Source organism: Pinus tabuliformis, chromosome X, assembly GCF_031772625.1.
Source record: "Pinus tabuliformis cultivar Carrire ecotype Pingquan chromosome X, CPIR1, whole genome shotgun sequence".
NCBI classification, from domain to species: Eukaryota; Viridiplantae; Streptophyta; class Pinopsida; order Pinales; family Pinaceae; genus Pinus; species Pinus tabuliformis.
In genome coordinates this window covers 499583855-499611848 of record NC_142308.1, presented here as the reverse complement: position 1 = coordinate 499611848, position 27994 = coordinate 499583855, and the positions used below count along the sequence as shown (strand labels likewise).

General features: G+C 37.2%; 1 pseudogene; it reads left to right on the top strand.

Moving 5' to 3' along the window:
• The window catches only part of LOC149140867 (uncharacterized), a 69753-nt pseudogene extending 42099 nt beyond the window's left edge, over positions 1 to 27654 (top strand).
• The last annotated feature ends 340 nt before the right edge of the window (positions 27655 to 27994 follow it).

Below are 27994 nucleotides of genomic sequence, written 5' to 3'. Positions count from 1 at the left end.
AGTCAAAAACTTTGATGACAGATGCATTATACTAATTCAGGTTTTTTTTTTTTTTTTTGGAGTTGCTGGAGCAAAAACACTAGAGAGAAGTGTTGCATGCATAACATTCCAAAGGTTCACGATCGGATTGAGTTGAATTTATTTCTTATTGAGAGGGAGTGTTGAAAATAGCAACATGAAATGATAAAATTAGAATCCAGAAATTCCAATTTTAATTTGTCCTTGAATTAAAATTGTGAATTAAAATCAAATTTAGTCTCACCAGCTACTTGGAAATAATTAATTAATTCATTATGGATTAATTAGTTGGAAAAATTCAATTTATAAGTCTTTTTGAAGTCATGCAACAGTTATCCCTTAAATTAAGGAGATTATCCCTTAATTAAGGAGATAAGATTGAATTATATTTGAGTTGTAATTAGTTCCAAATAGTTAAATTAGTTCCAAATAGTTAAATTAGTTCCAAACTGTTTGAGGAACTAATTGTGAGTTATCAGTCAGCTGATGCATGCATGCACTCAACCAGTGTACTCCAAATAACTGAAGATTCCCTCAGCAGAAACTCATGCATGTCTATTCTGAGAAAGACCCAGTTGAGCTAAATGTCAAGGACAGTGTACTATCAGTTGCATGTGTTTTCCTATAAAGGAAACTCATGCATGCAGTCAAGGTAAGGTTCCTTGGAGGATTACACAGTTCTGATAGTGTGTTAGAGCAGTGTTCCACTTGGTGAGGTGAGAATCATCCACTAGGAACAACGCAAGGAAATAGGAGCTTGGAGGGCAGAAGAGAAGGCTTCAGAGAAGCTTTGATTGCCTGTGAGCATCTGTGAGGATTGTACTGAGAGTTGGCTAGCTATGAGAGCTAAGGCTTTGTATAATATCTATGTATTTCCACCTTGTATGATAATACAGATAGTGGGGTTTTTAGCTGAGGCTTTCCCCAAAGTATTTTCATGTGTATTGTGCATTGATTCTTCTTCTTTTGGTTACATGTGTTCAGCTCAATCTTGCTCAATTTTAAGCTTCCGCAAATTGATAATAGAGGTAGATTATAGTATTTTTCTTTGGTTATATTTCATTATCGGGTTAATCTACAGCCAGATTTTCTACATAGGACTCAGAGCGAGATTTGTAGAGAATTTGCAAAATTTCTACAAGCACATCCCTCAATAGCTCCAAAAACTTAGTCATATACTCTTCATCTGTCATAGATCCCATCTTCAGCTCATAGAATTCATTGGCCTTTCCATCATAATATATCTCTGACAAGTAATTCTTCCTTATGAGTCTTTTGAATTCATGCCAACTCAACTCCTCTATCCTAATGCCTCTGACATGCTTCACATATTCCCACCAAATATCTTCTTTTCCATTGAGACTAAAAATAGCTATCATAGCTTTCGTATTCTCTGAATAATCATGCAGCTTGATTAACTTCTTCATCCCAAGCAGCCATGCTTCTGCATCTTCTATTTTCTTCAACTCTCCATCAAATGTAGGAGGCTTGGCTTTCTTGAACTCATTTGGAAAGTACCCCCTCTCACTCCTCTTGTAAGGATGATGGCAATGATGACCATGATGTCTCCCTAAACCATAACTAGAATAAAACCCATAACCACTACCTCTCCTATCAAATGTATCCATCCATCTGCCACCTTTGACTGTGTCATCCTTGTCCGACCTATGTCCTCCATGATACCTGCTACCATATGCCCCATTAGTTCTTTCCTCCTATCCATAAATGATTCTTAGTTGTCCTAGTTTCATCAAATCTCATAAGTTTTGAAGGAACACTGCATTGACCTCCTCTTGCTTTTCCTGAGCTCTAGCAAGTCTTTCTTGTGATTGAATTATCCTGTCATTATCTTCCTTACAACTTTTGATTTCTAGCTTTAGACTTCTCAAGGTATATGTGATGTCAGAACAATACTCTTCCCCATGTTGATCAATTGATCTGTACGGAGAGCCACATGAACTGTAATCCATCATTCTGCTTGTAATCTCTGATCTTCTTCTTTCGGCAAACATACCATGTTAGATAAACCAAATATAATCATAATCAAACATACATTAGTGAAGTTCAAGGAAGGTTATCTTGTCTACACAAATCAGTCCATATTAACATTATATACATGTATATACACTCATTATGACACAAACACATCAAACAATAGACATCATGCATGATAACTCAAATTGTAGCACTGACGATATACATGACAACCATAGCCACTATAATGCATGCATACGACTGACATGCATGCACAACAATCACACCCCACCCATCTAGTTCAAGTATTTGAACCTGGAAGCTTTAATACCAATTTGTAACCACCCCTCCCATATTTAACCAAATTCACAAGATCGCCATGGTAAACATGAGATGAGTGTCACTGTGACATCACCCAATCTAAGTTCTAGTTATGGAAGTTGGGCCTACAAACTAACCACAAATTTACATCCTACGAGGACTACAGATCACTTAGGAACTGAACAATCACCCCAGGTGATCAATCCCTGAGTTGGAACCACTTTTCACTGACCTAACACCCCTACCACACACACAACAAGGTAAGGGTGTGGTTATAGGCCTCCAATCGCATGCATAGGCCTACCTCCATGTGGTTATGGCTTAAATTCTTCATTTCAGCGTTTGTAGTCTGTCTAGTCAATTTAACGTCTTAAATTGCTCTACATTAATTATCAATCCGGGTATCATAAACTGATGAAGTGTGGTGCATCATATGTGCTTAGTTAACCTTTTCTTACTTCGTTGTTTTATATATTTTATTTTGTTTTGGAGTTTTGTTTTTGTTGGTTTCCTAAAGTGTCTAATGCAAATGGAAATCCTATTCTAAGGTCTTAAGAATATTTTTAAAGGACAAGTATGGATGTAGATTTCAAGACAAAGTCTATGTCCCTAATGGTAATTTCCAAAACTTAGTACTTCAAAAGATCTTAAAACATGTTATTGATGGAGTTAGTACTTAAACAAAAGTGTAAATATGCAGCTACTTCAATCAAAATAGAATGCAACAACCAAACAATGAGCTAGTGACTATGAAACCCAGTATCCTTGCTGTTGTATAAAAAGAAAACTGAACTTAAAGCAATTCAAAAACTGTAAGCAAAGTAAACTAAATCATATTACATCAACTCATATTCTGACCCCTCACCATTCGACACGCTCTGGGTATAGGAGGTAATCATAAACAAATTGAGCAATCTGATATCTAATTTGCATAAAATGAAACTAATATTAAACTACACATTCATACTTCAATCCCTCACCATTCGACTCGCTCTGGCTATAGGAGGTAACTGAAAATGACATGAGCAATTCAATAACTAACTTGCAGAAAAATAAACTAATATCAAACTACGCATTCATACTTCAATCCCTCACCATTTGAGTCGCTTTGGCTATAGGAGGTAACTAAAAATGACATGAGCAATTCAATAACTAACTTGCAGAAAAATAAACTAATATCAAACTACGGATTCATACTTCAATCCATCACCATTTGAGTCGCTCTGGCTATAGGAGGTAACTGAAAACGACATGAGCAGTCTAATATCTATCTTGCAGAAAAGTAAATGAACAAAACAAAATTGAAAGAAATAACAATGCTGGAATTAGAACTCAGAAAATAAATCAGCAGAAGGACAAGATGATTCCATCATGTCATTAGTCATTAAAAAGCTATGTGCATTACTAATCTACAATCAAACGGTTGAACAACTTGCATGAATTAAAATTGCATGAATGAAAAATCTAATCTATCAAACTTGAAAGCAATCAAATGACATAATGAAATCAAAGCAAAATTTACAAAATGAAATCTACTCTACCTTACATTCTAATATGCTCCATGACATCTACTTCACATCTCCTTCCATGTTAAGAACATCAAAGCTTTATTCAAATTCTTCAAAATTACAAAGTACAACAAAGTTCTCCAAAGCTTTCAAAAGCCATCAAGGAAGAACTACAAACTCCAAGCTAAAGAACTCACAAGCTAAAAGACTAAAAAATGAAGGAGAGAGATCTCCTATTTATACAAAAAGATGAGAAGCCATCTCATTAATGAGAGTCCATGAATTTCTCCCTCTACCTCTAGAGTCCTAATCAAAATAGGAACTGATAAGACACATGTCTTGTTAGAGTTACAATACAATTAGGAGATGTGACACATATCCTCATGATCCCATGATTATTTCCAGTCAAATTCGAATTTGCCTTAGAGTGCCACATAAGAGTCTTCTAGAAGCCTCCTTTCAACCTACACATGTCAACAATCTCAACCCATTTGTTAGGTATAAGCATATGCACATTATTTTCTAATTTTTAACCACAAATTCACTTAAAAGACTTAGAATTAATAAATATTGGAAAAACATAAATGTGGCCCAATGATAATGAAAGTGGGATGAATGTGGTGACATAGTAGTGAAATGGAGGTGATATAATAGGCATAATAGTGAAAGTGTAATGGAAATGAATGACATTTTCAAGACTCAACATACCCCCCAACTGAAGCTATTGCATGTCCTCATGCAATATATATTACATTAACTCTTTTGATCCTTGAGCTTGGCTTAACTTTGCATGATATCATTTGATAACTTCATATTTTTGCAAAGTGTTTTACTTGAATTGCAATATGGTTGGTTCTTGTGTTACAACCATTTTTTTTTTTTGCATTCTATTTTGATCTTTGAACTTTGCATAATGATATTTTGATTATTGTTGCAAAGTATATCTTTATTGCATTGCATGATAGTTGATTCTTATGTGACAACCATGATTTTGTTTGTATCCAATTTATCCTTTAAGCACTTTTTCAAAAGTCATTGTATGCTCATAATAGCAATGTAATAACTAATATATGTTGGAAGTATGCGGACTCCTGAATATGATATGGATGTGGCAATATGAAAATGAATGTATTCCCCCCCCCAACTGATGGTATTGACAATTTTATGAAATGAAGAAGAGAAATGTTTTTCCAACAATTATCATTCTAACTTTTTATGGAATTCTATGGTCAAAAGTTAGAAAATGACGTACCTTCACTTACCCCTTTGGAATGGATGAATTGTATGTGTGGTGGCTTAAAAATTTTGATCATATTCTTCTTCAAGTGGCTGAACAAGAGGAGTCATGGATAGAGAGATAAGATGACTTTTTATTGATTTTACTAAAACTTGCTGAATCTGCTCCAAAATGCTGAAAATATTATTGGCACAATTCCTACTATGTGAAAAGATGTTCTGATGTCGAACATGGTAGGAAATTGTTGACTTAGTGACCATTAATGGATGCCACTAGTCAACACGAGAACTCTCACCATTGATGACAATGAAAGTCAAGATGCCCAAACACATCTTGCTAGGTACGAATGAATTTGCCGATGTCGAGTCACCTAGAAGATCTAACGAACAAGGGACATTAATGTATTCCCATTGTTTGTCAGCATGAGGACTTGCCATTAAGGCATGCAAGCCTCAAGGTGTTTATACAAAAAACTTAGACTCAAAGGACTATGGACTCAATAATTTGCATTGAAGCAGGGCTTATTTGCAGAATGAAAATGATAGGAAATGGAAGATGGAAATAGAGAGTAGAAATGGCAATGGGCAATAAGCATATGAATGAGCCTCTTGCTTTTATTCGTGGGTTATGAATGGAGAAAAAGAGATGGAAAGTGTATGTGAATGTAAATGGAAAATATGGAGTGAATGGTTTATTATGAAGTATGGATGTGATGGAGACAATAGTATCTGAAAGTTTTTCAAGTGTTTGGATCTGATTTTGCATCAACATATTTCCTCTTTGTTGCTGATCATCCTCTTATGAAACAAATTGGTCTCTTAGAGAGACACCATTCTCTTGTAGTCATTTGTCCTTCCTCTTGGAACCTGCAAAAAAAACTAATACTTCTTCTGCAATGGAATGTAAGATTATCAAAGGAGAGAGATGGCCAATCTCTCTAGTTATGATATTTACACACAAAACTAAGAATTTGTATTAATAAAACAAGTTCTCAAAGGAAAAATCAAAAGAATTTATACCTGATTTGGAATTAGTGCCTCAAGTTGATGTTGCTTCTTTTCAGCAATTTATTTCATTATTTGCCATTTCAAACTCAAATGATAGATTTCTCATTGTGTAGATCTTGTTGAGATCTTTCCAATGGTACTTAAATCATCAAAATCTGATTTTGTATGAAAAAGTTAGGCTGATTTGAACAATGAGGTTTTTTCTGGCTGCGGAATTAGAGAACAGCTGCGGAATTGGACTTTAGCTGCGGAATGTGCACAGTTTCTGTAGCTAAAATCTTGAATAAAAAGTTAGCCATTCATCTTTCATCATCAATCCAAAATTAATCAATACTTTCAGAAAAGTGAGCAAATAACTTATTTATTTCATTGATTCAAAATTATTATTTTTTTCTTGACATGCAGTGACTTAGTGTGGCGACTTCGTGATAACACACAACTTGACTTCCCTTTGACCGGGGTATTTTTCATTGAATTGGATCAAATGAATAGGACATCATCCATGTACTGACATTCCCCCAGCTCCCCATGTGGCTTGTTTTGCTTGATGACACCTGCTACCTAGATTTTAACAAAACAGCTGCGGAAAGTTGAACCAACTGCGGAAAGTTGAATCAGCTACGAAAAGTGGCTGAAACAGTCAACCATCAGATGCATATCCCTGACTGCCCCTTTTATCTAGCTAAAGAAAGTCCAAGTCTAAGTGTGTTTAACTGATTTAGTTCTCCCAATGAGCCCCATCATTTTATTTATTTATTTATTTATTTTTGGTCTAAGCTTTAAAAGCAACCTAAAGTGATCACTTGGCAAAACAGGAAGAGTCAAAATTTGAGACCGTCCTCTGGTTTTCTTCTCCTTTTTATGGGAGAGACTAGGAATGGGATTTTTCCTTATCATATCAATACTCTCGACCTCAAAATTTTGAAAATGGCAAAACATTCTATCCAAACGCTTTTGCAAGAGACGATTTCCAGTTAGCATTTGATTAGCTTTAGTATCATATGTCCAGCCATCCTGACCAGGTCTCAGCGTCACCCAAGCATCATACCATCCATAAGGAAGAGGAGGAGCACCATCTAGCTTATCATCGTAATTCATATCTCCTCCAAAAACAACATTTGATAGATTATTCAATGGTTTACGTAAGGGAGTTAAAACAGAGTCGTATGATTTTTAGACACGTCTTTGCTGTTGGTCGTGAAACTGAAGCACAGTCACGCGTTGCATGGGATTGTTAGTCATTAAAGACATGTAATTAAAATTGAACACCATCACATAGTTGATTCCTAATTAGATTTCTCTTCCTCAGGCACGTCGAATTACATCAGAGCCTGTTCATTTAATTGAAATTCCATTTTTTTACACGCGGCAGACAAAATTGGGCTCCAAAGAACTGAGGATTTCTCCCAGACCGCCACGAATTTCTTAAAATGGTTTCTGGGTTATCTAATTGACCCTGCTGGTGAAAAACCCATGTTTTCTTTTTTTCAAATTCGTCTCTGTTTGGCTAAATCGTGCATTTTAAGTTAGACGTTTTTCTGAGCTATTACGCCTTTTTTTTGTCTGTCAGGTGTATTACACAGGTACGATGATAGGGCTAGAGAATTGGGGCAATGTATTTTGGAATGCATATAATCTTAATCAATATGGAGTGGCTAGAACCTTCAACGATTCATGAAAACCATCACTTAGTTTTTAGTACAGGTGATTCCATACTGACCCCAAAACCTGTTCAATAACACCGTTGTCTGTCAGAGGAATCCTCTGCGTGTTTATCTTTCTATTCATGTAAGTCAGCTCTCCAATATTCTTCAAATTAGGATAGCCATAAGTCACATATGTTTCACTCATTTGCAACATATTCACAGTTGCTTTGTTCACTTTCAGGAATACTCCATTGAAGATCTGCCTCAAACGCAGTAGCTGTAAGATGAATAATGAAAAGCAACTTGGCTTCTAGAGTCTTCTTTCGTTCACAATTTTATTGCAAAGTCCTGCACCATAGATACCTATAAACTAACCGGTATACCAGGAAGGCCACTGAGAGATCAAGGTCTAAGGGTTTTGATGCTGAGAAGGTTTTAAAAATTTATGCCACACAAATTGGACTCTGCACACATTATTTTGAAAGCCACAAAAGGATTTGTTTTTTTTTTTTTTCAATTGGCCTCATCTTAACAACCCATGCAATATGTTGAATTCACATTTTTTTTAAATTATTTTGTTAATAAAATTACATATGTTATATTTCCAAAAATTTAAAAATATACATATATCTTTTACTAAACAAAATAATAAAATTTATTATATTTTTTTTTAAATTGTTTTGTTAATAAAACTATATGTTATACTTTCAGAAATTAAAAATATACATATATATCTCATTAAACAAAACAATGATTTTTTTATTTTTTTTTAATTGAATCAATTGAAATGATGAAATTTATTGTCTCTTTTTTTTTTCTTTTTTTCTTTTTTTCTTTTTTTAACATAACAATTCTTTTTCTGATCCTCCAGATCACACAAAGTGCAGGAGGAGAGCATACGCAAGAATTATTAATTTTTTTTTACTTAACAATCCTTTTTCTGATCCTCCAAATCACACGAAGTGCAGGAGGAGAGCATACTCAAGAATTATTAAAAAAATTTAGATGTAAGAAATAAGGTCTCCTAATTACACTTCCCCGGTAACGGCGCCAAAATTTATAGTCAATTTAACGTCTTAAATTGCTCTACATAAATTATCAATTCGGGTATCGTAAACTGACGAAGTGTGGTGCACCATATGTTCTTAGTTAACATTTTCTTACTTCGTTGTTTTATAGATTTTATTTTGTTTTGGGGTTTTGTTTTTGTTGGTTTCCTAAAGTGTCTAATGCAAATGGAAATCCTATTCTAAGGTCTTAAGAATACTTTTAAAGGACAAGTATGGATGTAGATTTCAAGACAAAGTCTATGTCCCTAATGGTAATTTCCAAAACTTAGCACTTCAAAAGATCTTAAAACAGGTTATTGATGGAGTTAGTACTTAAACAAAAGTGTAAATATGCAGCTACTTCAATCAAAATAGAATGCAACAACCAAACAATGAGCTAGTGACTATGAAACCCAGTATTGTTGCTGCTGTATAAAAAGAAAACTGAACTTAAAGCAATTCAAAAACTGGAAGCAAAGTAAACTAAATCATATTACATCAACTTATATTCTGACCCCTCACCATTTGACTCGCTCTGGCTATAGGAGGTAATCATAAACAAATTGAGAAATCTGATATCTAATTTGCATAAAATGAAACTAATATTAAACTACATATTCATACTTCAATCCCTCACCATTTGACTCGCTCTGGCTATAGGAGGTAACTGAAAATGACATGAGCAATTCAATAACTAACTTGCAGAAAAATAAACTAATATCAAACTACGCATTCATACTTCAATCCCTCACCATTCGAGTCGCTCTGGCTATAGGAAGTAACTAAAAATGACATGAGAAATTCAATAACTAACTTGCAGAAAAATAAACTAATATCAAACTACGCATTCATACTTCAATCCCTCACCATTTGAGTCGCTCTAGCTATAGGAGGTAACTAAAAATGACATGAGCAATTCAATAACTAACTTGCAGAAAAATAAACTAATATCAAACTACGCATTCATACTTCAATCCCTCACCATTTGAGTCGCTCTGGCTATAGGAGGTAATTGAAAACGACATGAGCAGTCTAATATCTATCTTGCAGAAAAGTAAATGAACAAAACAAAATTGAAAGAAATAACAATGCTGGAATTAGAACTCAGAAAATAAATCAGTGGAAGGACAAGATGATTCCATCATGTCATTAGTCATTAAAAAGCTATGTGCATTACTAATCTACAATCAACCAGTTGAACACACTTGCATGAATTAAAATTGCATGAATGAAAAATCTAATCTGTCAAATTTGAAAGCAATCAAATGACATAATGAAATCAAAGCAAAATTTACAAAATGAAATCTACTCTACCTTACATTCTAATATGCTCCATAACATCTACTTCACATCTCCTTCCATGTTGAGAACATCAAAGCTTTATTCAAATTCTTCAAAATTACAAAGTACAAAAAATTTCTCCAAAGCTTTCAAAAGCCATCAAGGAAGAACTACAAACTCCAAGCTAAAAAACTCACAAGCTAAAAGACTAACAAATGAAGGAGAGAGATCTCTTATTTATACAAAAATATGAGAAGCCATCTCATTAATGAGAGTCCATGAATTTCTCCCTCTACCTCTAGAGTCCTAATCAAAACAGGAACTGATAAGACACATGTCTTGTTAGAGTTACAATAAAATTAGGAGATGTGACACATATCCTCATGGTCCCATGATTCTTTCCACTCAAATTCGAATTTGCCTTAGAGTGCCACATAAGAGTCTTCTAGAAGCCTCCTTTCAACCTACACATGTCAACAATCTCAACCCATTTGTTAGGTATAAGCATATGCACATTATTTTCTAATTTTTAACCACAAATTCACTTAAAAGGCTTAGAATTAATAAATATTGGAAAAACATAAATGTGGCCTAATGATAATGAAAGTGGGATGAATGTGGTGACATAGTAGTGAAATGGAGATGATATAATAGACATAATAGTGAAAGTGTAATGGAAATGAATGACATTTTCAAGACTCAACATGGTCCCGAGATTTGAGCCACTTTTCCAGACTAGCCTCCAAACCACTGCCCAAAACTTCTGATAACTTTCCATAATCATATTTAACATTATGGAATGTTAAACATTCAAACTTAAATAAAAAACTTGACCTTAACTGCCTAGAACACACTAGACATTTCATCAAACATATGGCAGACATGTAAGTTTTAGGTCATGAATGCATATCTCATCATAAATGGATGGTCTTCATTTGAGAATCGCCAAGAAGGATCTAAGCCCTCTCTAGCTAGTTGCAATAACACTTTTTAGTTCATGCATTCATCAACCAATCAATAACTTATCAAAGCATGTCAAGATCCATAAATACATTACATTATATAACCAACATAGAATCCATGGAAAATCAGTTATAACATCACCATCCTAATCAATACAAATTCTCACAGATCACAATATGAAAATATATCATATTAACACGTGAAAATGCCAACCAAGTCAAGGAATTCCACGTACCACCCGACCATAGATTGGGTTGAACCAAATATCTCTTTTAGCCAATCACCCCTGTGTCATATTCTAAGTATGAATGTGGGAACTCATGGAATAAACCAAATAAAACCAACCCAGGACTTCAAGAGGCCAAACCATCTCAATGCTCAACCACAGTTATTCCCCCTCTATGGTCCAGAAATCACTAATATCAACCAGATCAGTCTCTACCCAAGTTGTCCAAAGCTCTAGGAACGAGTAACTTAGCACACAACCTTCTAAGGCTTCAAAGCATTTATTTCAATCACAACTCTAAGGACTAGTAACTCAACCCACCAAGGGCTCTAGAGTGTTTGTCCCAACCTACGGCTCCAAGAACTAGTAACTCAATCCAAGTTTTTCTAGGGCTTCCAGAGTGTTTTTTCCAACCCGCAACCATAAGGAACCTTAACACCAATCAGGAAAACAAGTGGAAGAAACCCACAACACCATGGCTATCCAGGAAATGGCAAGGCAAGGCTAAAACCCACTGTCAATCCAAGCAAATATCCATGCTAATGACATCACATAACCAGAGACTCACATGCATATACCATGCATCCAGAAATCAACAAGGAAATCACATATGCAACCTGTTATCTGCAAATCAATCCAAATGTAGTTGTTGATCCCATTGTTCCCTCGTGCTTTCCTGGTTTTCTTTTCCTTCTTCCTCTAATCCAAGTGAATGCCCAAGTGCTCCAAGAATGCTCCAAGAGGACTCCAAGTGTGCAAGAGTATGAGAGAATGAAAAAAGAGCTCCAACACTGAACTGACAAAAGATAAACCAGCAAAATATATGAACTAATCCGCAGAAGCCTTTTTATCATTGATGCCTCTATTTTCTTCATTTTTCTTCTAATTTTCCTTTCATGTAAATCTATGTCTATTCACCTTCATTTTCTCCTATTTTCATAAATAAATGTTAATTATTGCCTCTTGTCTTTGCCAATTTCCATAGCCATTATTAATCACAAGTGATCCCCATTATAGTGTTTTTCCCACCATTCATCTTGGAATATGTGTCACATGACCTTGGTCTTATTTTATTTACAGGGACAATCAACTAGGGGCTATTACATCCCCTAATCTCTTGGATCTCTACTCAGATCTCTTCAAATTCCTTTCCGTGGCCTTCCATAGTGTCTACCATCAATTCCAAGCTTCATTCAACATCTTGGACTCTCTCTGGTAGTGCCACCTCATCTTGGTCCACTTTAGACGTAGTCTTCACAATCATGACCTGTATCCTTCAAATGTGACCTTGTTGAGGCTCACTTCAACTTTCTCCACAGTGTAACCTGTACCAAGAACCAATAGTCAAAATCTCTTGTCCACCTGGCAATCGATTACAAAATCCCCTTTCCCAATAACCTCCAAGATAGAAACCCAATTATCTTTGCAATCCTCTTTCGACTCTTTCTTCTTCTCTCAAGGAAATCGCAACCTTCTTCTCACCTACTCAGATCGTTGCATGGACCTCCTGCTCACTTGCTTAGAAGCACAATAGATACCACCTTTGTGCAATAAAGATATTCACCACTGCTTTGGTATCAACTCTTCTACCACCTCTGTGATGAATATTTGTACTACTCTTCCTCATGAGTGATAGATCTAATACCATTGGTCACAACCCTAGGGTATCCTATGGTTAAAAGGCACCTTTGTGAGCGCGTTGCGACCCCTCGAGCTTACGACATTGACGTGTTTTGCAATTGCTTAGTGTAGTGTAGGATTACTTCTCCCAAACTACACCTTGCAATAATCTTACTTATATAGTCTCTATATTATTGGTTACTTACCGAAATGTCATAACCCTTCATTATAGTGCAAGTAAATCTTATTTTCACTTCTACTTCAGTTAGCTTTCATTTATCAACCATACATGAGCAGTATATGCAAGATATTAAACCAAAAGTAACATCATCATATACATGCACAAGATATAGGAACCATAACTCCTACCTTCTGCTTTTATATATGAATCATAATACATTAGTCCTATAAGACAAAAGCTTAGTCTATGGAAAGTATGTAGCCAAAACCCATACATAATTACAAAGAAAAACATATCCACCCGAACGACCCTACTAAGGTTGCCCTATCACCTGACCTAGTTTATCACTCATTTTGGTTCCTTCCTTGCTCGAGTTTGCATGACTATAGACCATTGAGCTACCTCATCTTCATCTTGGCCCTTCTTCAGCGTCATAGTATGTACCACTCTCACTGGTCCCAGACCAATACTGCACTGACACGAAGTCAGTCTCGGAATATGTACCACTGTGACGCTGACTTCGGGTTGGTTGAGACTGGTCTGGGACCAGTGGTACATACTCTAAGACTGACTTTGAGTCAGTATGATACATCCTCAATCATTTCTTCTTCTTCATAATTCGGACAAAAGCAGAGCAGAACAGAACAATGCAAGAGCAGAGCAATATAGAGCAAAACAGTACCGATCAGTACAGGGCAAAACAAGAGAAAGTAGAACAGGCAGAATAGAGCAGAGCAGGGCAAGGGTCAGGCTGTATAGGGTAGTGCATTTGATGGATGAATAGTAACGACCGATAGACAGATCGTAGATGAAGTTCTCCATGGTTGAGAGGGAGTGTTAAAATTGGCAACCAGTGAAAAACTTCATGTGGGTCATCTTATTCATGGATGATAATATTTTTATTAGATTCCTCTCATCGAGAGGTGTAGGATTGATATAAAGATCATCTGATTCCGATAAGTATTCATGGAGATATGAATTTATTTTGATTATGGAATTATTATCAAGCCGACCTACAACTCATGTAGGCTCAAAAGCCCAACAGTCGCTTCCAACACCAATGTTGTGTATAAATATAAGAGGACTTTTCCTCATTTTCACTCACTCTTCTCATCACATCTCTCTCTCTCTCTAATGCGCAGAAATGAGTCTCTTCTCTACTGTGTTGAAATGGGTCTCCCTCTCACACATGTGAAGCCGGAAGTTGTTGAATTTGAAGATGCAACTGCGGAAGTAAAGATTGACTTGTGTGGCCTAGAAGATATCCTCTTTGGAACTGCACTATAGGTTCATCTGAACCTCCTCTGAAAGCCGCAACTTTTGGTGGTGGAATGAAGTCAATCTGACGAAACGGTTTGCAAGATATCGACTGCCCTAGTTTGAAGCCGAAAACTGCTGAAACTGAAGTTGCAACTGTAGAAGTAAAGATTTACTTGCATGGCCTAGAAGATCTCCTCTTTGGAACTATGATGTAGGTTCATCTGAACCTCCTCTGAAAGCCGCAACTTTTGGTGGTGGAATGAAGTCAATCTGACGAACGGTTTGCAAGATATCGACTGCCCTAGTTTGAAGCCGGAAACTGCTGAAACTTAAGCTGCAACTGCAGAAGTAAAGAATGACCTACGTGGCCTAGAAGATCTCATCTTTGGAACTGCACTGTAGGTTCATCTGAACCTCCTCTGGAAGCCGCAACTTTTGGTGGTGGAATGAAGTCAATCCGACGGTCGGTTTGTGAGATATCGTCTGCCCTAGTTTGATAATGAAGCCGCTAATGTTGATGCTGCTAATCTAGGGTTTGCTACTGCTGATATGAATCAGACTTATTGTACTATTTCTCTCTGCTGAATTATTGAAGATAAAAGAATATTTGATCAAGGGGTTTCCCCACACATTGTGGGGTTTGTCCCTGGCTAGCCGCCACATCTTGTGTCTCTTGTCTTGGCTTGTTTTCTGTCGATCGTTTAATGTTCTATCTGCACCTTACTTTATGTACATGTGATTGTTAATCTGTGGAATATAATAAGAAAAAGAAGTAAACTGTTATAAGCATAGAACATACTTGTTGGAAATAATATTGAGAGGGGGGGGTGAATCAGTATTATCAAGTCAATTATTTTCTTTTTCAAACCCAGATCATATACGCTACTTCAGTTAGTGAAAACTGCGTATATACGTAACTACAGATAAGGAGATCCGCGTATACCATGCAAACTTATAATTTAATTTATCTTACAGATGTTGATCATTAATCTGTGTATCAAAATCAAATAAACAGTAACCAGAAACAGTGAAACAGAGCAGAAGACAATCACACACAAGAACACAAGATATAAGGTGGAAACCCAATGTGGGTGAAAACCACCTGCTGCAATTCGTCTCTATCTTCTTTTAATTAGAAACTTCTTTTTACAATGTTTCTGTACTGGTGTAGTCTTTTACCAATATGCAGGCTGCTACCTGCAGAGAGCTACAACCCTCTCTCGTTCTCCAGCTTCTCTTGGAAGGGAGCTACAACCCCCTTAGCTCTTGTACTAGCTGGGATACTAGTACGCAGGCTACTACCTGCAGAAGGCTACAACCTTCTCTTTACTTCCAGGGACCAAGTTTCATAAATTTTCAGACTGGATCCATGAACATCAATCAATCATCAAGAATTTCTGCATTAAACAATCTTATTTGCACCAATTAGAACTGAATCAAGTAGACACTTCTCTGACAGCTGTACCCAGAACACAGTAACAATAACCACACACCAAATTCTGAACCCAGAACACTGCAGCAATAGACAGAAGCAGCTAGAACACAACTCAAGAGATGTACGCTACTTCAATAACCAAAAACCTGTGTGCATACGCTTCTGTGTTTGGACCAACCTGCGTATACGCTATTTTTACTCACAAAACCAGCATGTATACGCGCCTTTGCTTCACTGAACCTGCATACAAATCTATAAAAGATAATTCGCTCTTTCAAATATTTAGACATTAATCAACCCAGATTACCAGATTTATAGATCAAGCATGCGCCACATATAACGGATCAAAATCATACAAAGATACTATTATTAAGCCTTAAGATTATGACCCATCAATAGAACTTATCCTTCTCTTTGCGCTCAGGTTCCTCCTTCATTCAGATCCAGATCTGCACCATAACCCAATCACCAATATTCCAGATCTAGCCCTTTATCAGATATTCAATAATTCAGATCATCATTTGCCAAATGATCTCCTTCCTCTTTTATAGTCTTAGGCCTTTCACAATACCACGGTCCAAAACCATATCAAGACAATACCATGGACCCAATACTTGGGATCAACACTTCTGACGAGATACCATGGCCCAAAACCATAGGTTGAAATACCAAGGACTAAATACCACAGACCAAAAGTAAGTTCCCCCACATGTACGCGCTTTTCCTTGCGTGAGAGTGCGTGTATATGCATATGCGACTTCGGAACGTCTAAACCGCGTGTATACGCGGATTCGTCACGGTGAACCTGCTTATATATCTTTTTCTTCTTTCTGAGTGCCTGAACTGTGATCTGTCACCAGAGTGAGTTGCCATCAAGGACAACACCTGTGCCATAGCACCAAACCTGTGCCATAATGCCAACAATCTCCCCCTTTGGACTTGATGGCAACCCCAAGATCCTCAAAGTCATTATCCCCCTTTGTCATCAAGGGAAAAGGGTTGTGCTCCCCCTGAGTATATGCTGAAATCTCTGCTCTGCTGTGCTGAACATGCTCCCCCTGACTGTAGGCGAGATCTGCAAAAAGATGTTCTTCAAGAAGAACCATGACTTATACATCATAAATAACCTTCCTATCACCAAAAGACTCTATACATACATCCATCACCCAACAAAGTGGGGATATATCAGAAATTTACATATGACCACCAAGTACATTACATCAATCATCCCAGCATAGTGGGGAAACCAAAATAGGTCGTTACATGACCTTGATAATAATAGAAGATATACATGACATAGAGATGAATATCTAGAGCAAGACTTATGGAAGTCACCAATAATTGATATCAGCAGCATCTGTCAATCACTATTCAGATCAGCAACCATGTTCTCCTTTTGTTCTCCCTCTGCATTTGTTCCACCTGAAACCAACAACAGTTGTGTACTAGAACCAAAAGCTTCTAAGATAATGCCAACAATGCATTATTAGAAGATTATATGCTCCCCCTGAAGCTGTTCCAGATGGTCTCTGACAGATCCATATCAGACTCTTTTCAACTAGAGTTTGTCCCCACTGATTTCTTTCAAACTACCATATACGTGACTGTCTCTGCATAAACCGGCGTATGTATGCGGATCCTCCTCAGGCAACTCGCGTAGACCCACTTTTCTCTGAAACAAACAAGTTTCAACAGCAAGATGATGCATCAACTACTCCTAGCTTCTGTCTGAGGTATTCAAAAGTTTCTTTGGGCAGTGGTTTGGTGAGAATATCAACAACTTGTTCCTTAGAGGGAACATACTCCAACTTGACCTTTTGTTCGAACACTTGTTCCTGGAGAAAGTGATACTTGATCGGTATGTGTTTAGTCTTTGAGTGCATGACAAGTTCTTTGAGATGCTGATAGCACTTGTATTATCACAGAAGATGGAGATAGGTGGAGTACAAGTGATTTGAAAATCCTGCAAAGTTTGCATCATCCAAAGAAGTTGTGTGCAACAAGATGCGGCGGCCACATATTCTGCTTCGGCTGTAGATAAAGTAATCGAACTCTGTTTCTTGCTGAACCAAGATACTAATCTGGAACCCATAAAGAATGCACCACCACAAGTGCTTTTCCTGTCATCCACGCTCCCAGCCCAATCTGCATCTGTATAAGCATGAAGAGTGAGATTTGTATCTCTAGGATACCATAGGCCATAGTTTTGAGTTCCTTGAAGATACTTGAAAATTCTCTTTACTGCCTGAAGATGAGTTTCCTTAGGATTTGCCTGAAATCTTCCAACCATTCCCACTGCATGCATGATGTCTGGTCGGGTACCTATTAAATAGAGCAGACTTCCAATCATGGATTTATAAGTTGGTTGATGCACTACTGCTGATTCATCATTTGCACTGAGGCTGCATCCTGTAACCATAGGGGTACATACTGGTTTCGAATCTTCCATGCCATACTTCTTCAAAATCTGCTTGAGGTACTTGGTTTGAGATAAAAAGATACCGCCTTCATTTTGTTGGATTTGTAATCCAAGAAAATATGTTAGTTCTCCAAGCAAGGACATTTCGAATTCTTTCTGCATCACCAAGGCAAAGTTTTGACTCATAGCTTCTTCATTGCTGCCAAAGATGATATCATCAACATACACAACAAGTATTAGCAATTTGTTATTTTCAATTTTTATATAAAGATTGCTATTTGCTGATCCTTTTGAGAAACCTTGTTGATGAAGATATTTTTCCAGACGATAATACCAAGCCCTTGGAGCTTGTTTAAGACCATAGAGAGCCTTCTTAAGTCTGCATACAAGTTTTGGATCATTTCTAAGGATGAATCCATCTGGTTGTTCAATATACACTTCTTCTTCTAAGTCTCCATTCAGAAAAGTTGATTTCACATCCATTTGAAATACTTTGAACTTCTGAAAGCTTGAGAGAGCAAGGAACATTCGGATGGCCTCAAGTCTAGCAACAGGAGCAAAAGTTTCTTCAAAGTCTATTCCTTCTTGTTGACCATACCCTTTACAAACAAGTCTGGCCTTGTTTCTAATAACTTCCCCATTTTCATTCAACTTGTTTTTGAATATCCATTTTGTCCCTATGACATTCTTATCTTTTGGCCTAGGAACCAACTCCCAAGTGTTATTCTTTTCAATCTGCTCAAGTTCTTCATCCATTGCCTTGACCCAGCATTCATCTTTGCATGCCTCTTTTACATTTTTTGGTTCAGTGGAGGAGAGCAATGCCAAATAGCTTGAGGCTTCTGCAATTGTTCTTCTTGTTTGTATACCTGCCTCTTTCTGCCCCAGAATTTGAGTTTCTGGATGATTCTTTTGAACGTATCTGGATGGAGTCTTCTCTTCTATCCTTATCTGTTCCTTTGGTGCCTCTTGAGCTTCTTCTTCATCATAAGTCTGATTTGATGTTGAAGGATAGTCCTCATCATCTTCGAAATCTTCAGATCTTACCTGCCTAGGAGTGTTTTCTTCTTCATCAACCACTACATCAATACTTTCAACAATTTTTCCAAGCCTTTTATTGTAACACTTGTAAGCTTTATTGTGGGGAGAGTAACCAAGGAGAATGCCTTCATCTGCTCTAGGTTCAAACTTGCCAAGATTTTCATCAGTATTTTTGATATAGCATTTGCTTCCAAAAATTTTGAAATATTTTACCGAAGGAGTCTCACCATACCAGAGCTCATGAGGAGTTTGAGTGTTGTTCACCTGGATATTTGTCTTGTTGAGAATAACAACTGCAGCAAATGCGGCTTCACCCCAGAAGGTTGCGGGAGTTCCAGACTCATCAAGCATAGCACGAGCCATTTGTTGAACCGTTCTGTTCATCCTTTCTACTACTCCATTTTGCTGAGGAGTCCTAGCTGTAGAGAATTCCCTTCTTATTCCATGTTCTTCACAAAAATCGAAAAATTCATTCGAGGTAAATTCTCCTCCTCAATCAAACCTGAGGCATTTGATTCTGTGATCTGATTCATTCTCCACCAAGGCTTTGAATGATTTGAACTTTTCAAAGGCTTCGTCTTTGTGCTTCATAAGTCCTATCCAACACATCCTGGAAAAGTCATCAATGAATAATATAAAGTATTCTTCTCCTCGAGGTGACCTTTTCCTAGATGGACCACATACATCAGTATGGACAAGTTCAAGCGGCCTGCTGGCTGATCCTTCCTTCTCAGGGAAGTTAGTTTTGGTTTGCTTACCAAATTGACATGATTTGCATATTGTGTTGTCTAGAATTCTGATGTCTAGAAGACCATGAACTGCCTGGTATTTGCATGCTTTCCTTATCTGTGAGAAGCTAAGATGCCCCAATCTTCTGTGCCATAGCCAATGTTCATCATTCTTGCTTAGATAGCATTGATGTTGTCCTTCTTTGAATATATATAAATTATTTGCAGTTCTTATGCCTTTGATCACTGTTTTTCCTGTATCAAGATCACGAACACTACATCCATTTGATCGAAATATTACCTCAATTCCTTGATCGCACATTTGACTGACACTCAGTAGATTATGCTTTAAGCCATCAAAATACATAACATTTCCAACTTTGACCTTTTCTTTCAACTGAACCGAACCTTTACCTTTTATGAACGCAAGGGTGTCATTTCCAAATGATACCTTCTTCTCCTTCTCTAAGGCACAATATGACTGAAGTTTCTCTTTATCACCAGTCATATGTTTTGAACATCCGTTGTCGATGTACCATTGATTTTCCTACCCTTTCGCATATAAGGCTATACCACATCTTTCTGGTTGCGGTTCTTTCATTCTCCATGTTTTGGCACTTGAGGCTTGCTCCTTCTGAGTTGTCTGCCGAAACCTGCTCCTAAATTCAGAATCTTCATGACCGAAATTGTTACAAATAGAACATTCTATTTCATTTTCAAGAACATAGAAGTTATTTTAGGTCCTTTTCATGATCCCAGTCATACTCCTCTGTTTTTGAGCTTCTCTAGTCATGATAGTTTTGTAGGCAACACACTGAGCTGCTTTGTGTCCAAAGTTATGACAAGAGAAACATTGGCCATTGAAGAAATTCCTGTGATTATCAAATCTACCAGCCAAATGATTGTAGTTTCTATTGATATCCATTCTTGAGGCAAATTGAGAAGGTTTTACCTGTGGCTGGTTGTAGCTTCTGCTCATCCTTAAAGTAGATTGCCCCTGATTTACCTGGTAGTCTTTGTTCATTCTTGAGGTAAATTGCCCCTGATTTACCTGGTGAGCAGCATTGTGCCTTTGCTATTGATTGTCAACCTTTTCACTTCTCCTTGCTGCATCAAGATAACTTTTGGAGGTGGATGGCTTCTGCGCTTGAGATGATTCTTCATTATATCCCAGACCTGTCTTGATTAGTGGAGAACGCTGCACTTTGATAATCTCATCTAAGGTGTTAGATCCTTTAACAAATCTAAGATTAAGAGCTTTTGTTTTCTCAATCTCTTTTCTAAGTCCCACAATTTCACATTCTAACTTTTCATGATGTTTTTCCTTTTTAGCAAGTTGGAATTGTAGAGTGTCTATGATCACATTCTTCTCTTCTAAACAAATTTTGAGTCTAGAAATATCTTCATAAAGACCTTCTTCATCTATAGCATCCACAAAATCATCATCTTCAAAAGCCATTAAAAGTTTATAATTATAACCTTGTTCATCTTCATCACTATTTGAAAGCCCATCACTATCTTCATGAGGGTAATAGCTTTTCTTATTTACATTTTGTTTCTTGTTCCATCTAACAGGTTCCTTACCTTTGTCAAGCTTATCTTTATGAGGACACTTGGCAGCATAGTGACCGACTCTTCCACAAGCAAAGCATTTGAAGGGTAACTTACCTCTGAATTTTCCAGCACCCCGTTGAAGGTTCTTGACAAAATTTGATTCTTCCTCTTCTTCTGACATATGTCCTGACTCATAGTAATCTCCTTTGCCTGAAGCCTTGAATGCAGCTTCTCTCCTGTCTGAAGGTCCTCCTTTCCTCATTTCGTAAGCAGTTAGAATTCCGTGCAGCTGTGACATGGTAAGGTTCCGTAGATTCTCTTTTTCTTCTATTGCAGAAACTTTAGATTCAAATTTAGAGGATAAAGATCTTAGAACCTTTTCAACCACAACAACCTCTTTTATTTCTTCACCCAATTTTTTCATACAATTAACAATCTCATCTATACGAAGGAAATAGTTAGCCACACTTTCATCATTGTGCATTCTGAGATTTTCATACTGAATTCTGAGGGTTTGAAGTTTTGCTCGTTTTACCTGTTCATCTCCTTCATAGCTCAGAACAATCTTGTCCCATATTTCTTTTGCGGATTTATACTGCATAACCTTGACGAATTCTGATTGAGATAGACATCCTAATAGAGTATTGACAGCCTTTGCATTTGTTTCATATTGCTTCTTATCAGCCGGATCTGTAGGAGTCGCTGATGGAAAAGTGTACCCTGTATCTATGATATCCCAGACTTCTGTACCAAGAGATTGAAGATAGGCTGTGACTCTTACCTTCCAATAGACGAAGTTGGTCCCATCAAAAATTGGTGGCATGATCGATGCTTCTCTCTCGTAGTTGCTCATGATGATAGATCTTCCTTCAAGCGATGAAGCTTCTTCAGAAGGACCTCCTCTGATACCAATTGTTGGAAATAATATTGAGAGGGGGGGGGATGAATCAGTATTACCAAGTCAATTATTTTCTTTTTCAAACCCAGATCATATACGCTACTTCAGTTAGTGAAAAATGCGTATATACGCAACTACAGATAAGGAGACCCACGTATACCATGCAAACTTATAATTTAATTTATCTTACAGATGTTGATCATTAATCTGTGTATCAGAATCAAATAAACAGTAACCAGAAACAATGAAACAGAGCAGAAGACAATCACACACAAGAACACAAGATATAAGGTGGAAACCCAATGTGGGTGAAAACCACCTGCTGCAATTCGTCTCTATCTTCTTTTAATTAGAAACTTCTTTTTACAATGTTTCTGTACTGGTGCAGTCTTTTACCAGTATGCAGGCTGCTACCTGCAGAGAGCTACAACCCTCTCTCGTTCTCCAGCTTCTCCTGGAAGGGAGCTACAACCCCCTTAGCTCTTGTACTAGCTGGGATACTAGTACGCAGGCTACTACCTGCAGAAGGCTACAACCTTCTCTTTACTTCCAGGGACCACGTTTCATAAATTTTCAGACTGGATCCATGAACATCAATCAATCATCAAGAATTTCTGCATCAAACAATCTTCTTTTCACCAATTAGAACTGAATCAAGTAGACACTTCTCTGACAGTTGTACCCAGAACACAGTAACAGTAACCACACACCAAATTCTGAACCCAGAACACTGCAGCAATAGACAGAAGCAACTAGAACACAACTCAAGAGATGTACGCTACTTCAATAACCAGAAACCTGCGTGCATACGCTTCTGTGTTTGGACCAACCTGCGTATACGCTATTTTTACTCACAGAACCAGCATGTATACGCGCCTTTGCTTCACTAAACCCGCGTACAGATCTATAAAAGATAATTCACTCTTTCAAATATTCAGACATTAATCAACCCAGATTACCAGATTTATAGATCAAGCATGCACCACATATAATGGATCAAAATCATACAAAGATACTATTATTCAAGCCTTAAGATTATGACCCATCAATAGAACTTATCCTTCTCTTTGTGCTCAGGTTCCTCCTTCATTCAGATCCAGAGCTACACCATAACCCAATCACCAATATTCCAGATTTAGCCCTTTATCAGATATTCAATAATTCAGATCATCATTTGCCAAATGATCTCCTTCTTCTTTTATAGTCTTAGGCCTTTCACAATACCACGGTCCAAAACCATATCAAGACAATACCATGGACCCAATACTTAGGATCAACACTTCTGACGAGATACCATGGCCCAAAACCATAGGTTCAAATACCAAGGACTAAATACCATGGACCAAAAGTAAGTTCCCCCACATGTACGCGATCTTCCTTGCGTGAAAGTGCGTGTATATGCATACGCGACTTCGGAACGTCTAACCTGCGTGTATACGCGGATTCATCACGGTGAACCTACGTATATATCTTTTTCTTCTTTCTGAGTGCCTGAACTGTGATCTGTCACCAGAGTGAGTTGCCATCAAGGACAACACCTATGCCATAGCGCCAAACCTGTGCCATAATGCCAACACTTCACACTTCCTCTCTCATCTTGTGACTCATTGTCAATCGATTATGAGTTCCATGATTCGTCAACTTTTTGGTTGCCTTACTCCACTCCTTCATGCAGTTATATATATGGCATGAAGTTGACTCCTTAGTCGTGTCCCTTTGCTTCATCGTTGGGTCAACTCATCTTATGTGTCACACACCTCGAGTCGAGTCGAACCTCGTCATTGGACCCTCACTCACATGCAACCACTCATTCCACTCGCTCAACCATTCCACCCATTAATTAGTCCCACCACTAGTTGGTCCCTCCTCGTCTCGAGCTAACACACTATTTGACTAAATTCACCCTACAATTGGTATGGTCCATCAAATCGGAAAATTTCCCACTGCTCAACCCCATAGTGCCCAAGGCTAACATAAGCGTTTGGTTAAACACCAGTCAACTAACTCATCTCAAGGGCATGATGTGCCACACATTAGGGTGCCTATGCCATCAACTACATGATTCTCATCTTGACTTTCACCCATCGTTTAAGCAATTTGGGTCATTAGTCATGCAACATCTCCTATGCCACCAAGTTATCCATATGTGCCTAATGGAAACCCCAAGTTTCGATTTTTCGACACCTCATGTCCACTTTCGTCACATTCCCTGCAATATCTTCGTCACAAATCATGTGATAGAGATGTTTCCCATGACATGCACCTCGGTTAAAGGCATGCCCAATTCTAGAACTTAACAAGAGGTTTCCTCACATCCATTTAAATTACACCTAATTAAATTGACATCTTTCTTCCACTTTTAATTCATCCCTTTTAAACATAATATTGAAATCTCTTTATATAACCTATAATTCCTATTACAATTAATTATTCCAACATTTCAAAAAAATAAAATTTAAAAGATTCTCAATATTCTAATTTAACATAATTAATATTGAGTGCATATAACTTAATTAGTACTGAATGCATATAGATACTCATCTTCTCACTTATCTTACAACCACGTTGCTTATTATTTTTTTCCTTTGTGATGGTAAATAAATATGCTATTGTAAAGTCTCTTCCATTCTTTTGATGGTAAATAGATCCATTACTATAAAACTCCTTGTAGAAGGTAAGTAGAGAGACTATAGATTGCTTATTATGAACATCTTAATGTGTAAACCTTTCAAACATGTTTGACTTAACTACAACATTTTAAAATTCTATGGATGTGTATTTTTTTTCTTTCTTTCTTTTGAACTAGGTTGAACACATGTCAGTATTGAATGAAAGAATGATATGCAACCTTTCAAACATGTTTGACTTAACTACAACATTTTAAAATTCTATGGATGTGTATTTTTTTTCTTTCTTTCTTTTGAACTAGGTTGAACACATGTCAGTATTGAATGAAAGAATGATATGCAAAATACTATCACTAAAATTTTGGGACACTCAATTGAGCCTAAAACACATGTAAAAACCAGCCAACTAACAAATAAATCCCACACTCAACCCCTCCCCATAAAATTTTATCTAGTAACCTAACAAAAATTTAGCCACAAATCCAATATATCTAATAACTTAACAAAAATTAAGCCACAAATCAAATAATCTCGCAGTGCCAAATTACTTACTTATGCTGCATAAAGATGTTAAAAATGGATATGAATTATCCATTTTTTTTTATTCCGAAGTGCCGCAATTATTTGATCGTTTAAGTGCGCGAGACTAAAAGCTTCAGGTAAGTTCTGTAACATTATTTCTCGCAACATGGCATGCAATGCGATTCCCAAAACCCTAGAAAACTTGGTAGGTCGCAATGTAAATTTTTTTGTTTGAAAGGATGGACAAGATTTTCAAGCCAAATTATGGAATATAACCTAAGAGCATTTATGCTTCATGAGGCGGAAGCCTAGATCAAATAATCTGTTCAGGACGGGAGAAGATGAGGACTGTATCAATCTTTTTTCAGCAGAGGTGAAATGGGTTTAAGCGATTCGTCAGTAGCAATCTGTTTGATGGACCATAGATTCTGTTAAGTTACAGAAAATATGTGGGCTCTCAACATGGGTCTGGGCTTTCCTGCAAAAAATTATTGCTTTGTGCCTGGAAGCCAATGGGTTTTGTTCACAGATCAAACTGGAGTTTAGCCCTAGAAAACCCATTTGAAAACAAAGCCTCGCAACATGTCTTTATGTTGACATATGCTTCGCACATTAAGAGACCTAAGAAGAAAAAAGAGGGACCAATGAGAAAGAAGGTGTAGGCAGAGACACATAGAATTATAGCCTTTAAAAACATAGTGGAGAGAGGCAATTATTTTAGGTTTCTGACAAAATAAAAAGAGTGGCTAGCAAAGGAACCAGAACAGGTACTCCATCTAGATGAGGCTGGGAAAATGTACAGGGAATTGGTTTTTGCAAGAGGAAGAAAGGTCACAAGGTACGTTGAGAGACATCCAGCCCTACTTGAGCTTTACAGACACATTGACAATAAAATGTGGATTGGGTTCACTAGCCTAATGGAGAAGCTTTTGGAAGAAGATAAAACTATCATGGAAGAGAGAGAAAGCCCAGATGGATACAGTGAGAAAACTAATCACGATGTCTGCAGACAAACGCATCGCAATGTCCAAATTCCACCACTGTAGGCACATCTTTGGTCTTCCAGATGATTTCAGAGACAGAGTTAAAGAATACCCACAGTTTTTCCGAATTGTTGAAGAACATGGTCGTCGAATTTTAGAACTTTCATAGTGGGAGATGGATCCTTCATTGGCAGTTACAGCCTTGGAGGCTAGTTATATTGGTAATGAGGAGAAAGTTAAAAAGGCATTTGTGTTTCCTGTAAAGTATGCTAAGCGTCTCCCTACTAGCAAGGATGACGTGTAGATATTGAATGCTTGCAATACACTTCCTCTGGTTTCACGATATTCTAACAACTCCAATTTGAACTTGCAGTCTCTGGAGGGGAAGAAGTATAGAGTGGGCTTGATTCATGAGTTTCTTAGCTTGACCCTAGAGAAGAAGGCCTCCATACATCATCTGGTGGAGTTCAAGGATGACTTCAAGCTGGGAAAAGACACCTACCATACACTTAAGGAGCAGTCTCGTACCTTTTATTTGGAAGGCACCGAGATGAATTGGACAATATTTTTGAAAGATGCATATAGAGGGGAGTAATTAATTGAGAAAGACCCTCTCTTGGTCTTCAAGGAAAAGTTATTCAGTTATAGGTATCTGAAACAGGGCGACCCAAAACTCAAGGAGCTTCTTCGTGCAGAGATACTTAGCCAAGATGAAAAGCAAGAAAAGGAAATTGATGAAGAAGTGGGAATGATGAAATCGGTAAAATGTAGCAATTGACAAAAGTTCCCATACCTAAGGTGAGAAAATTGCGTATAATTATTGCAAAAAAATAGAAACAAGCTCATGGTCTACTACTACTTGCGTTCGTACTCTCTGACCCCAATCTGTTTAATGGCAAGATAGTAATTTTTGGTGTCTCTTGAGATGAATGATACATCTCTGTTCATGGTCTTGTAGACAACAAACGGGCCAGTATTTTGGCTGGAAGATCAGCACAAAATCATATCTGGGCAAATGGATAATGAAGCTAGTGCAGCCATTGCCAGATCTTAGCTTCTAAATTGTATTTTTGAGACACAAAATTTGCTTCTAGACTTTAGCGTATTGAGCTGGAGGTTACTTTATTTTTCTGGTGCTCATTTCTACAGGTACAAAGCTGGGCTGTGGGTTCAGGGACAAAAAATATAGCTGAATTAATGGAATTAAAGCTGTTGTTTTCTCTTGTTAGTGAAAAGTAATGTACTATCCTCCATTGTATTGGAGACTCATCTTTGGTGATAAATTCCATGAATGGGAGATGCCAACTTTAGGATTATACTATAATCCCTTAGGGGGATCAACTGATAGTGTTGTCTCTTCTTTTGAATTTCTTTCACACACTCATATTTACAGCGAATTAAATGAAGATGCTAGCAAGCTTTGTGTTTCCATCTAAATCTGTAATATTCACGACTCTGTAGAAGTTAAGCTGATCCTTTTAGACACAGTTATGATT